Raw genomic sequence first — 10860 nt, 5'->3', positions numbered from 1 at the left:
CAAACCGTAAGTTGGTGAGCTATTTACCGTTAGTCCTCACTCCTAACCATTCCCATTCTAACTGGTCGCACACCTTTAAGTATCAGTGATAGCATTGTAAATATTTTGCCATTGATCATATGAAGCCTTTTGCAGATATCTGGCTATGCAAAGTCTGCGCGTTAATGTCATCCGTTCCATATCAACATTCGTGGGAAACTTCCTTTTTGACCGCTGTTCGGAGCCAGTGCGCTGCTGCCTAGATGCCCCGATTCCTGATTCAAGCGCAGGTAGCGCGCGTTTCATGTACAGCCAATATCAACGCCTTAACTGGCAATGTTCATTTATCATATACTGTAAGCTTGTCCACTTACTCCCTTATAATTAGGGTGTAAATTAGAAAGACTGGGGTGTTCCAAGGGTGTTTTCTTGTTGAACACCCTTTTCCGTTAAAAAAGGGTGTTTCAAGGGTGTTTACAAGGGTGAAAAGATGAATACACCCGCATTACACCCATAAGGGTGTGAAAATTTTTAGAGTGTACTAAGTGAATCAAAGAAATGATAAATTAAAGGCAACGAAAGTGGATGAAAAAACAACTTGCCGGCGGTCGGGAACGGTCCCACACCTTCACATTACGCGTGCTAACGACCCACGGTGAGCAGCCACAATACCGGAACATGTAGCGCGTGGTCTTCACGTTGGCCTAGAGGCTATAGGTGGTGAGACTGAATGCGTCATAAGTGGCGTATTCGAATTCCGAGAGCTTCGATGGCGTATAAAAGTACTCCCCCATTTTGGAGTGTCATCGTCGTTTGCGGCCTGTCCTGGAGTCCTAACGTTGCTAAGATACGAAGAAAACTGACTTCTTTTGTGGAGCTTTTCATATTAATCGCAGCGAAAAGATGAGGATCGTTAGTGACTTCTATATTGGAGCTCTATACAAAGCATTCTTTTGGGGATTCTTTTTTGCTACAGCCTCCCAGAGTTGCTGAATACATACAGACGTACTTTCCGCGGACTTCTATTATTATTATTATTATTATTATTATTATTATTATTATTATTATTATTATTATTATTATTATTATTATTATTATTCAACTTCCAATGAAGGCCGGGGTTCCACAGGGCTCCATATTCTCACCTCTTCTGTTCAATTTGTTCGTTAATGACTTATCTCACGTTATTTCCAAAGGTCTATTATTTCAATATGCCGACGACACTGTTTTGCTTTCCAAGCACTTTTCTTACAACATGGCCATTACTAATCTCCAGAATAATATACACAAAACAATGACTTGGTTCACTAGTAACTGCTTGGAGGTTAACCCAATTAAAACGAAACTCGTTTGCTTCAGATCCCCACTGAAACTAACAGCTATAGATGCGCCCGTTTTTCTACATGTTCACGGCTGTTATCCCTGTCGGTGCGTGCCTGTCGCCTATGTGAATTCGGTAAAATACTTGGGTGTCTTCTTCGACAGTGATATGTCTTGGCACAGCCAGCTATCACATGTTTGTGGTAAGCTTCGGAGCGCAGCCTGGTTGTTTTTCCATATAAAATCCATTGTTCCCTTTCACATAAAAAAAAATATTGCGCATGCTCTGGTGTACAGCATTCTCAGATATGGGATTACTGTTTTTGCTTTTTGCTCAGCCAGATAGCAAAACAGAGTTGACACTTTATTATGAAACATACTAAGAAACATAGCATATTACGCCCCCTTCTCTGCGTCTGATAATATTTTCACAGCCCTTGGTCTTCCGTGCTTTCGAACACTCTTTCTACAGACTGTAGTGGTACAACATTTCTGGGACAGCAATTTCAAAACACGTCATACAGCCTCCCGAAGTCTGCGTAGTTCCATTCGTTTTAAGGTGCTGCGCTCCTCAACAAGGCATGGGGAAGCCAGGCGCTGTGTTTATGTTCCCCAAATTTTTTATGACTTACCAGAGGAAATGTTTTCCGCAACATCAAAAAAAGTGCTAAAAATCATGGTTCACTCATTGTAACACGGTTCCTATATGCCTGAAAAATGTTCATGATCAGGCACGAATTGTTAAAATACTGTTCCTTGCTCTTTATTTTTCATTTCTTGTTGATGTTACTTTTCCTAACTTTTTGCACCTTCGTCACTATTGATCTCATGTTAGTATTGGGTTGATATATTGTGTTTATATTATGTTCATATTTTATGTTTTACTGCACGTCCGTCTGCCGACTTTGCCGGGCCAAGTCCCTCAAGCCACTAGAGGCTTTGACAGGCCCGTTTCATTGCCCTGTATGCGTTATGTGCAATAAAAGATTTATTATTATTATTATTATTATTATTATTATTATTGTCGTCATCATCATCATCATCATGGAGTTCACAATGGTTGAGACGTCACTGAAGCGCCATCGCATGACATCTTTAAGCGTGCATGATGATGATGACGAACTTTATTAGGAGCAGGCGAAGTTGGTTGGTTCCAGACAAAAATATATTTTTTTTTAATCTATGGTTTGGCATGCCAAAACCCTGCTTCCATTATGAGGCACGTCATAGTGGGGTACGCCGGATTAATTTCGTTCACTTGGAGTTCTATAACATACGCCAAATGCCCGGTACACGAGTGTTTTCGTGGACAAAACCTGCGAACTTTACGGCACTTTTTTTTAAGTTTTGTTCTCGCCTAAATATTGCACATTAGCTTACGAGCAGTGTTGAAATCTGCGTACACAAACCACCTACTTTTGCATGGTTGTCTACTAGTAATGAACATTGTCGCCCGTAATATAGCATACTGCAGTTTCGCAGTAATATATGACGTTGTATGGGAAAGCCTACACATGTAGTACTCTCCTAATCTGAGGCTAACAAAGGAACGCACACAACTATCAGTATTCGTAGACAAGTCGTAAGTGCAAACTTGAGCTTTCCTGAGATAATCTGCTAAGTGTAGCACATGTTGTGCGGCAACACGAAGGAAATAATTTGGGCTTTTTCTTTGTTCCACCGATTTCTAGAAGTAGCTATTGTTCGGGACACAGCCACGGTGGACGAAAGTTCATCACTGTGTCGTTAAAGGTGGATGACCTCTTGATACTCAACCGGAACATTTAGAAGTTGAAAACATTTAAGTGACAGCCATGTCAGCCATTTGCCTTATGCCCCTCAGTCCCCTTTCGCGAGTAGTTATTTCTGCGATTGCTTGCAACGCTGCACCCAACCGATCCCCATTTCCACAGTTCTTGAGGAACGTTGGGCAACCGAAAAATAAGGATGGCTGGAAAGCACGAACGACACCGAACACCGCGCACGTTAGCAAATAACTCTGCGTTTAACTTTCTGACGAGCAAAGCGTGTGCTGCGATGTTCCCAAGCGCCATATGCCTCGTCGCCGCGTGTTTCCCCTTGCTCCGTTGCTCAAAGGCCTCGGGTCCGAGTCGTTATCGGCTCGGCTGGCGCACGCCGCGGGGAAGCGTCACGTGCGCCATCTTGTAAGCGGCCAGTGGCACGTGGCGGCGGCACGCGCTCCCCCTCCCTCCCGTCTCAACGCTCGGGCGGCCGCGCTCGACAGCTGTCGCCATGGGCGCGCGCACCGCCCGCACCCGCACGCACGTCGCCGAGCGAGCCGTGCAGCCGACGCTCCCCGAATCATCCTCGAAACCACCGCGAGAGAAGATAACGCCACCGAGGAAAAGCGTCGGCGGTGGGCGCATGACGCGTGCACTGCAACGGGCTCGTCGGTGCTTCATTCGCGCCTCGCTGCGACTTTTCGTTGCGACCCGACTTCGCGGTGGCTCTGTTTGCTTTCTGTTGCGCTTTGTAGGGTGGCACGTAGTTAAGGGGAGGAGGGTAGCGGAGAACCAGTGGAACAACGAACAATGACGCAGAAACTGCGCCAACACGGAGAAATGGTAGAAGAGGTGCTGCTGTTGGGGTTGAGGGTAAGAATGGAGGAGGGATGCGAAGGAGGCGGGGTGGCGACTCACCTAACCGCTTGTATACCTCTGCATGCCTCGTTGACCTTGTGGGGAGGGTCGCCAGCTTTCTGTATATATTTTACTTTATTTCCTTTTTTTTGGGGGGGGGAGAGGGCGGGGGGGGCTTCCTAAAGGTGCAACTTTTACGCGTTCGCTAAGCCACGAATGACGAGGAGGAACATGCAACGATGCCTCTTTTGTCCCTAACTTAGCGGCCATTATAAGAGAGTGTTCTCTATTTCATTTTATTTATAATACCTAGCTTGCGTAGAATTATCTAAATTGTAAAAGAAAAATCTGTGAATGTGTTGGCCAATTTTAACCGTTTAGCTACTTGACGTGATTCTCGTCATGGTACCTGAGTGGACTCATCCTACGTAGTCTATAGGGACGCCGCCAGTAAGATGCTCAGTCGTTGACGCCGTGTAGTTGTCCGATGCATGTGGTTCTTGTATATGCTACGCCGAGGTTGTGGCCTATTGGCCTCCTCAACTTTCGTTTTACTTTTTGTGTTTTCATATCTGATGGTCAACCGCTTTCAATATACAGACTCTGTGCAACTCTCCTTGCTTAATTTCTCTTTTGCTAACAGCAGTATAATCTAGCAGTAAATTACTACTCCTAAAAAGGTACCATATACTGGTCTCCTGTCCTTTAATTAAATGAGAACGTGTTAATGCCTATCCGCTGATTAATATTTTACCACACAGGCCACTTAGTTATATGTTATGATATACATCGGTAAGTGGCACTACATAGACGTCGGATTGTCAACAAACTTTTCATATAAGCGCATATTATCGTAGACAACCTGTATGATATGATGGACTTGTTGCTATTGATGCACTCTTTATATTGACCTATCCCCCATCGTCAAGAACAGTTTAAGGACGACATGCCTCTTATTTGCATGGTACGTGCCAACACGTACGTAAATTGCGCGTTTACGTGCATTCCAATAGTACGACTGCCTTGTCCTAAGCAGGCGGAACGGGAACTAACATCGTAGAAAACAAACAGCATAAAAGGAACAACGGACAAAAGAAAGAATTGAGCAACAAGAGTGGTGTAATTATTTGTCCACTATTCCTTTTGCGCTGTTTGTTTGCTTCGATGTTAAGCCACCAGCTCGCCCAGCTAGCCCAGCTCGCGGCGTTGAACATGGGCTAGTAGGTGGCGCTTAGGTGACTTCTCTTAAAATCCGAAATACGACGAGGAAAATAATGGGCGGAAATGGAAATAATAATAAAGAAAAGTAGTTATTTCTGATTCGACGTCTTTTCCCCATTAGCCCTCGGCTATTGGTCAAGAGTTTTCGGGTTGCACCCACTTCACCTGCCTGTCACGCGACGTTACAAAACCGCGAAAACTCACCGCGTCAAAGTGACGTGTACGCGTTAAAGATGCATTAATATGCCGAACATAACTGATTTTCTTCTGAATAGCCGCAGGCTACCCTGTTCGGAAACGAATAAAAAATGGCTGCCGTCGGTCACTCAGGCACTAGCTACTCGCATGGGTTTATTTGCGTATAATAAAGATTTCTGTGTAGGCATGTAACATTTTCGAGCACTTTCGGCAGGTTTACGACCTCGTTCTGGCAACGCTTCTTTGCTGAGGATCCGTTTTAGTGTCATTCTTAAGCTTCCGTTGCATGCCGCCGCGATTTTCGACCAGCCACCGCAAGCTAAGGGAAAGCGGACCAATCGCAGACGCCGGAACCACCCTCTTCATCCGGTAATCGATTTTCAGTGCACTGGCTCGGCTTCATCGATTCCCTCTCCCCTTGTGTGTGCTCCTCGCCTCTTGTCAGCCAATTAGAAAAGACAAGCCACTCAGTGTAAGCAACGTTATTCGTTTTTCAAGCAAACAAAAGGGACCTCCTATGATTGAGGAGAGTGTTTGATTGGTCTGTTCAGACAACCCTGCTGGTTCCCGCCCGATGCTTGCGTCGGCAGTTACGCAAATTTGACGTCAGGAGATTGGAATAAAAACATATTGGAATAGTTTTACGTTATAGGGCCCCTGGAGCATATAAACTAGCCTTTCTGGGAAGCGGCAAAGGGCAGGCAACCTATACTCCATAGCTCCGCTTATACGCGAAGCTTTGAAGAAAACGCTTTGCTAAACAAGATGCGATGAACCCGCTTTATGTCGATTCTAGTTTGAAAAAAGTTGTACGCAGCGTCAACAGGCATAAATATTAGTGTTATGAGAAGTCGAAGGAACTGTGACTGGATGAAAAAACGAAAAGTGAACACAGATGTTATTTTGAGCTAAAAGAAATATAGAGCCTCCGTATAGCACTGAAGGCGTACAATGACAAGAATTCCATAACTACAGTGAAGGCATCGTAAGCTGGGTCCCTTGTAAGTTCCTCTAAGCACAAGCGAGAATAAAGTAAGTGCTGAATGACGTTTTTTTTTTAGTCCAATACAAATGTATTGCAGAAACAATACCTTTATTATAAATGACACCCTTCTTTACGATGATCGGTATACAACAGGAGCAGCTTACAGTAAAATATTGAATATATTGCACTAAGAATCGTACCATAACGTCTCACAGGCAGGAAAAGAAACAGTCAATAAAGGTGAGTTTTGAAGCTACTGCAGTGAACTCTCACTTGAGTGAACTTCAAGGGACCGAAGGAAATAGTTCACTTAACTGAAAGTTCACTAAACTGAATATTCACTAGACCAACATAAGACATGGCATACAGAGTCAAAAGTTTGAAGTGCAGTTCATGGAGCAAAAGACATGGTATCCATAGTGTTAGAAATGTGTGAAATGGAATTTGTACATATCAGTGAAAAACACACCACGTGGTCGTTTGTGTGCACATGCGGAACCGACGAGACTGGAAGAAAGAGACGACGACCATGCCACGACTAGCCGGTCGGAAAAACACACACACCACGTGGTTTGTGGTGTGACAGATCGCCGCTTTGCTCTGGCGGCGTTGTAAGCGCCAGCGATGTTACTTTGTTCATGGCCTCCGAGATTACATGTTTGCTCGTTTTGTGCGGGCGATCTCGGAGGCCATGCCTCGTTGCCGTTCGTTTTCTGCGCCGCCGCTTTGCCCCAGGGGCGCTGTAGCGCCAGCGGCGTTACATTGCCGCTGGAGCGGCGGTTTGATGAGGGCGGGCATCGGTTGCGCCTGCAGTGCAGTGCAGTGCAAGCCATGGTCCTCTGAGCGAGTTCGTTAAAGTGAAATATTGACGGTTCCGAAATTCGTTTAAGTGAAACATTTTTGCATAGAATCTATAAGAAAACAGCCAGGGATTTTTAAAAGTTCGTAATTCTGAAATATTCGATAAACCGACGTTCGTACAACTGAGAGTTTACTGTATAGCGAAAAACAATCTCCAACTCAAACTTGAGTGCGAGCTTGCCACCGAACCGCAAAGCACTTGTGCAACTGCAATGAAAGCAACAAATAAGGGCGAGCAGCGAAGTAACGATGTGAGTTTCCGAGAAAATAATGAAATGAAGCAAGTAGTCTCCACATATGAGACATTAAAGAGATGCTATGACTATTAGAAAGGCGAGAAAATTGTATGAGTGACACGTGGGGGTCGGAACAGGAGAACTGCTCTCTATGTCTGAAATTCCTGGGTGTGACAAATATACGGGCATCCGCATAAATTGCACATTTAGGAACCTCTGCCTCCGTTTTATCAAAGCAGACTGTAGCACGCAAGGATAAATTTAGAAGTGCGCCTTTCAAAGGTTCTCTAATAACTACAGCATACGCTCAAATTGTGTTCCACTATCTCGATTATCTCACCAGGTGGGCACAATTCTCAGGCTTAATTGGCAAGTAATTGGCAGACACGGTTAACAAATGTGATCATTTAACTGAAACCACACTGTCGGGATACTCATATATATGTCGGGAAATTCAAGGCGGTAGTTGCCTAACACACACACTGACGTCGTAGAATTCGCCTGACGAGGACAATCGACGGCAAAAGGTTAACGAACCGCGAGATTGCCGAACGCGGTGCATTTCCGAGCAGTTTTTGACCGCAGAAAGTAAAACCATGCAACATTAAGTTATTCGCATATACTAGTAAAGGCTGGAAATAAGGGCCCGCATTTACAAAAAGTTTTTACGCTAAAAGTGCTGCGCCACGTTGTGCAGCTAAACATTGCTCGCTGTCGCAAGTGAAGGGCGCATGTTCTTAACAAGCGATTCTGGCTTACAAAATGCTGTGTCAATATTGTCAGAGCACCTGTGCTCACTAAGCAGTTCATACGCTGGTGTTCAACAGTAGGCGCTGGCAAATAAACAGAGCGAACATAATATTAGGAAATGCTGTCGGCAAATGACAAGCGCTTCTAACAGTTGTTTTGTAAATTCTGCTGCTTTTTTCCTCGTGCCGCGTTGACAACCGGGCCTCTACCCGCCTACGCCTAAGTAATTCTGTGCGCTATGATAAAGAGGAGAGAGTGGGCCTCGTGCGGAATCAGTGCAGGCGCAGGCGTAGTTGAACCATCACCAACAGGCGCTTAGTGGAGGTTGAAATCGTCACCCTAATATAAGTCTCACGCATCTTTAACTCGCTGATTTCCGGGAAAGATCTGTCTTTGGCGCCATGCTGATGCTAAGTGGCCGTCTGTGAGGAAGTGACTCTTACAGACAGAGTTTGAAATGCTTGTTCTTTTTCTTTTTTACCTGCGATCTCTGGAAAGTCTGGCTCGTGAAAGGGTGTGAGCGTCCCAAAATCTTATGAAAATACATCGTAAAAAAACAAATTGAATGTAACAGCGACGAAATTCACTCGTAAATGCTCACTCGTAAATACTATGTTCAACATCCAGATTGGTTGAATTGTTCTCCTGCCGACAATTCTAGCGCAATAGCTTTTCGTGAATAGCAGAAGAAGAATAAAATGAGACAATACACAATTAAAATAAGCCCATAGATTAAAAACAAAAGTTGTAAACATTCTGAAAAACATCAAGTACTGTGGTACAGTGCCAGTCTACGGCCAGAAATTTTTGGGCACTTCATCTGCCAACTGAGCTAGCTTCGTTTAATATTGGTAACTAGTTGCCATCTCATTTTTTTACAGCCCCCTAAGCGAGTAATTAAATGCCAATTAGAGGAGGAACACCCTGATTGGGCGAAAATCCTTTTGCGGCAAGCTCACGAGGATTTATCAAACATTCAGAACGCACTAAAAATAAAACTTACCTTTCCTCCAAAGAGCTGTTTCTGTTTCTTTTGGCACTGGAAAAACCCCTGAGAACTTGAGTCACTCTAGAGAAGTGTCCGATGCCGTATTGGTAAAAGCCTATACTAAAATTTATTTCAACGTGCATACAATTGAAAGCTTTTTCATTTGCCATTTTCGTATATTTTGGGAAAGAGCGCCACGCTGACGAAGGCTAAAGTGCACTTCACGACTAACTCAACCTTACTGTGATTGCGTAATTCTTGGTACAAAAATATTCAGTTTAACCTCTTCTCGGCAGCGAGAGGGGGCAAGACAGCACAAAACTATACCATTGCGGTGCCACTTACCTATAGTTCACGTCAGTGACGATGTAACAACTTCTCACATTAGGGCAGTCAAAAAGCACCTAACGCATACAGAATAGCAGCAGCAAATCATGTGTTCTAAGCGTCATAGAGTAGGTGTCGTTTGTTGCGGCAGTCGCTGCAGGGGAGCCGCTCGTCGCAGAAGTCTTAAAACAAGACATGAGTGGGAAGGGCTCGAGATCAATTAAAATTTCATCTAGAAAACCTCCGGAAATGAAACGATTATTCCATTCTGCTGATACGCTAGCACGATGTCGGAAAATGTAGAATTAGGCATATATTGTATTGAGCAGCTGTTCTTACTTTCGGGTGATCCGCGTGTGTAGTACTCAAGGTTGACCGTAAGAAGACGTAGCCTCCTTTTGAATCAGTTCGAACGCATGCCCGTCGCGGTTGTTCAGTGGCTTTGGCGTTGCGCTGTTGAGCTCGAGGTCACGGGTCTACTCCCGGCCGCGGCGGCGGCATTCCAATGGGGCCGGAATTCGGATTGAGTGCTAAAGTGTAATGCACGCCCAACGCACGGTACACGAGCAATAACGTTAAAAAATAATATTCTGGGGTTTTACGTGCCAAAACCACTTTCTGATTATGAAGCAGGCGGTAGTGGAGGACTCCGGAAATTTCGGCCACCTGGGGATCTTTAACGTGCCCCTAAATCTAACTACACGGGTGTTTTCGCGTTTCGCCTCCATCGAAATGCGGCCGCTATGGCCGGGAGAGAGCAATAATGTAGTTGCGCCGTGCTTAGGGTGAACGCTAAAGAACCCCGGGTGCTCGAAATCATTCCCGTGTCCTCCACTACGGCGTGCTTCATCATCTGATCGTGGTTTTGGCACTTGAATTTAAGGTAAGCTTTTAAATTGATTCTAACCTCATAGGCCTCCATGAGAGCACTTTCGGAGTTTGCTGGCATCCAATAAAGCTCATTTATGTGCACCTGATGTAATGCTGCAAGGCCGTTTGATTGGAGACGGCAGCCATTCGCTGGAAAGTGCATGCAGAATCGTAAGAAGGGACATTTGTCTTGTGTTGTCTCCGCGACATGAGGTCATTAACCCGTTAAAAAGATCGCTATAAAACAATAATGTAACGTCCGAAAATTCAATCGTTAAGTCGTCTTCCTCTACTGGGAAGCAACGTCCCAATCATACTTTGATTACTCCTGTTATTGTTGTCTTCCGTTCAATCGTGCACCGACAGTACTCACCAAAATGGCGAAGGATGGCTGAGACGGAGTATAAAAGAAATTATCATTGGCTTTGCGACACCTCGCGGGGCGGAGATACTCTTCACACTGGTATACCAACCCCCACCGCGACACTCCTGCCGCTCATTCTTTGAGCCTATCGAAGTTCTCCG

The sequence above is a fragment of the Dermacentor andersoni genome, chromosome 1, assembly GCF_023375885.2.
Source record: "Dermacentor andersoni chromosome 1, qqDerAnde1_hic_scaffold, whole genome shotgun sequence".
Classification (NCBI taxonomy): Eukaryota; Metazoa; Arthropoda; class Arachnida; order Ixodida; family Ixodidae; genus Dermacentor; species Dermacentor andersoni.
Note: the sequence above shows the minus strand (reverse complement) of the source record.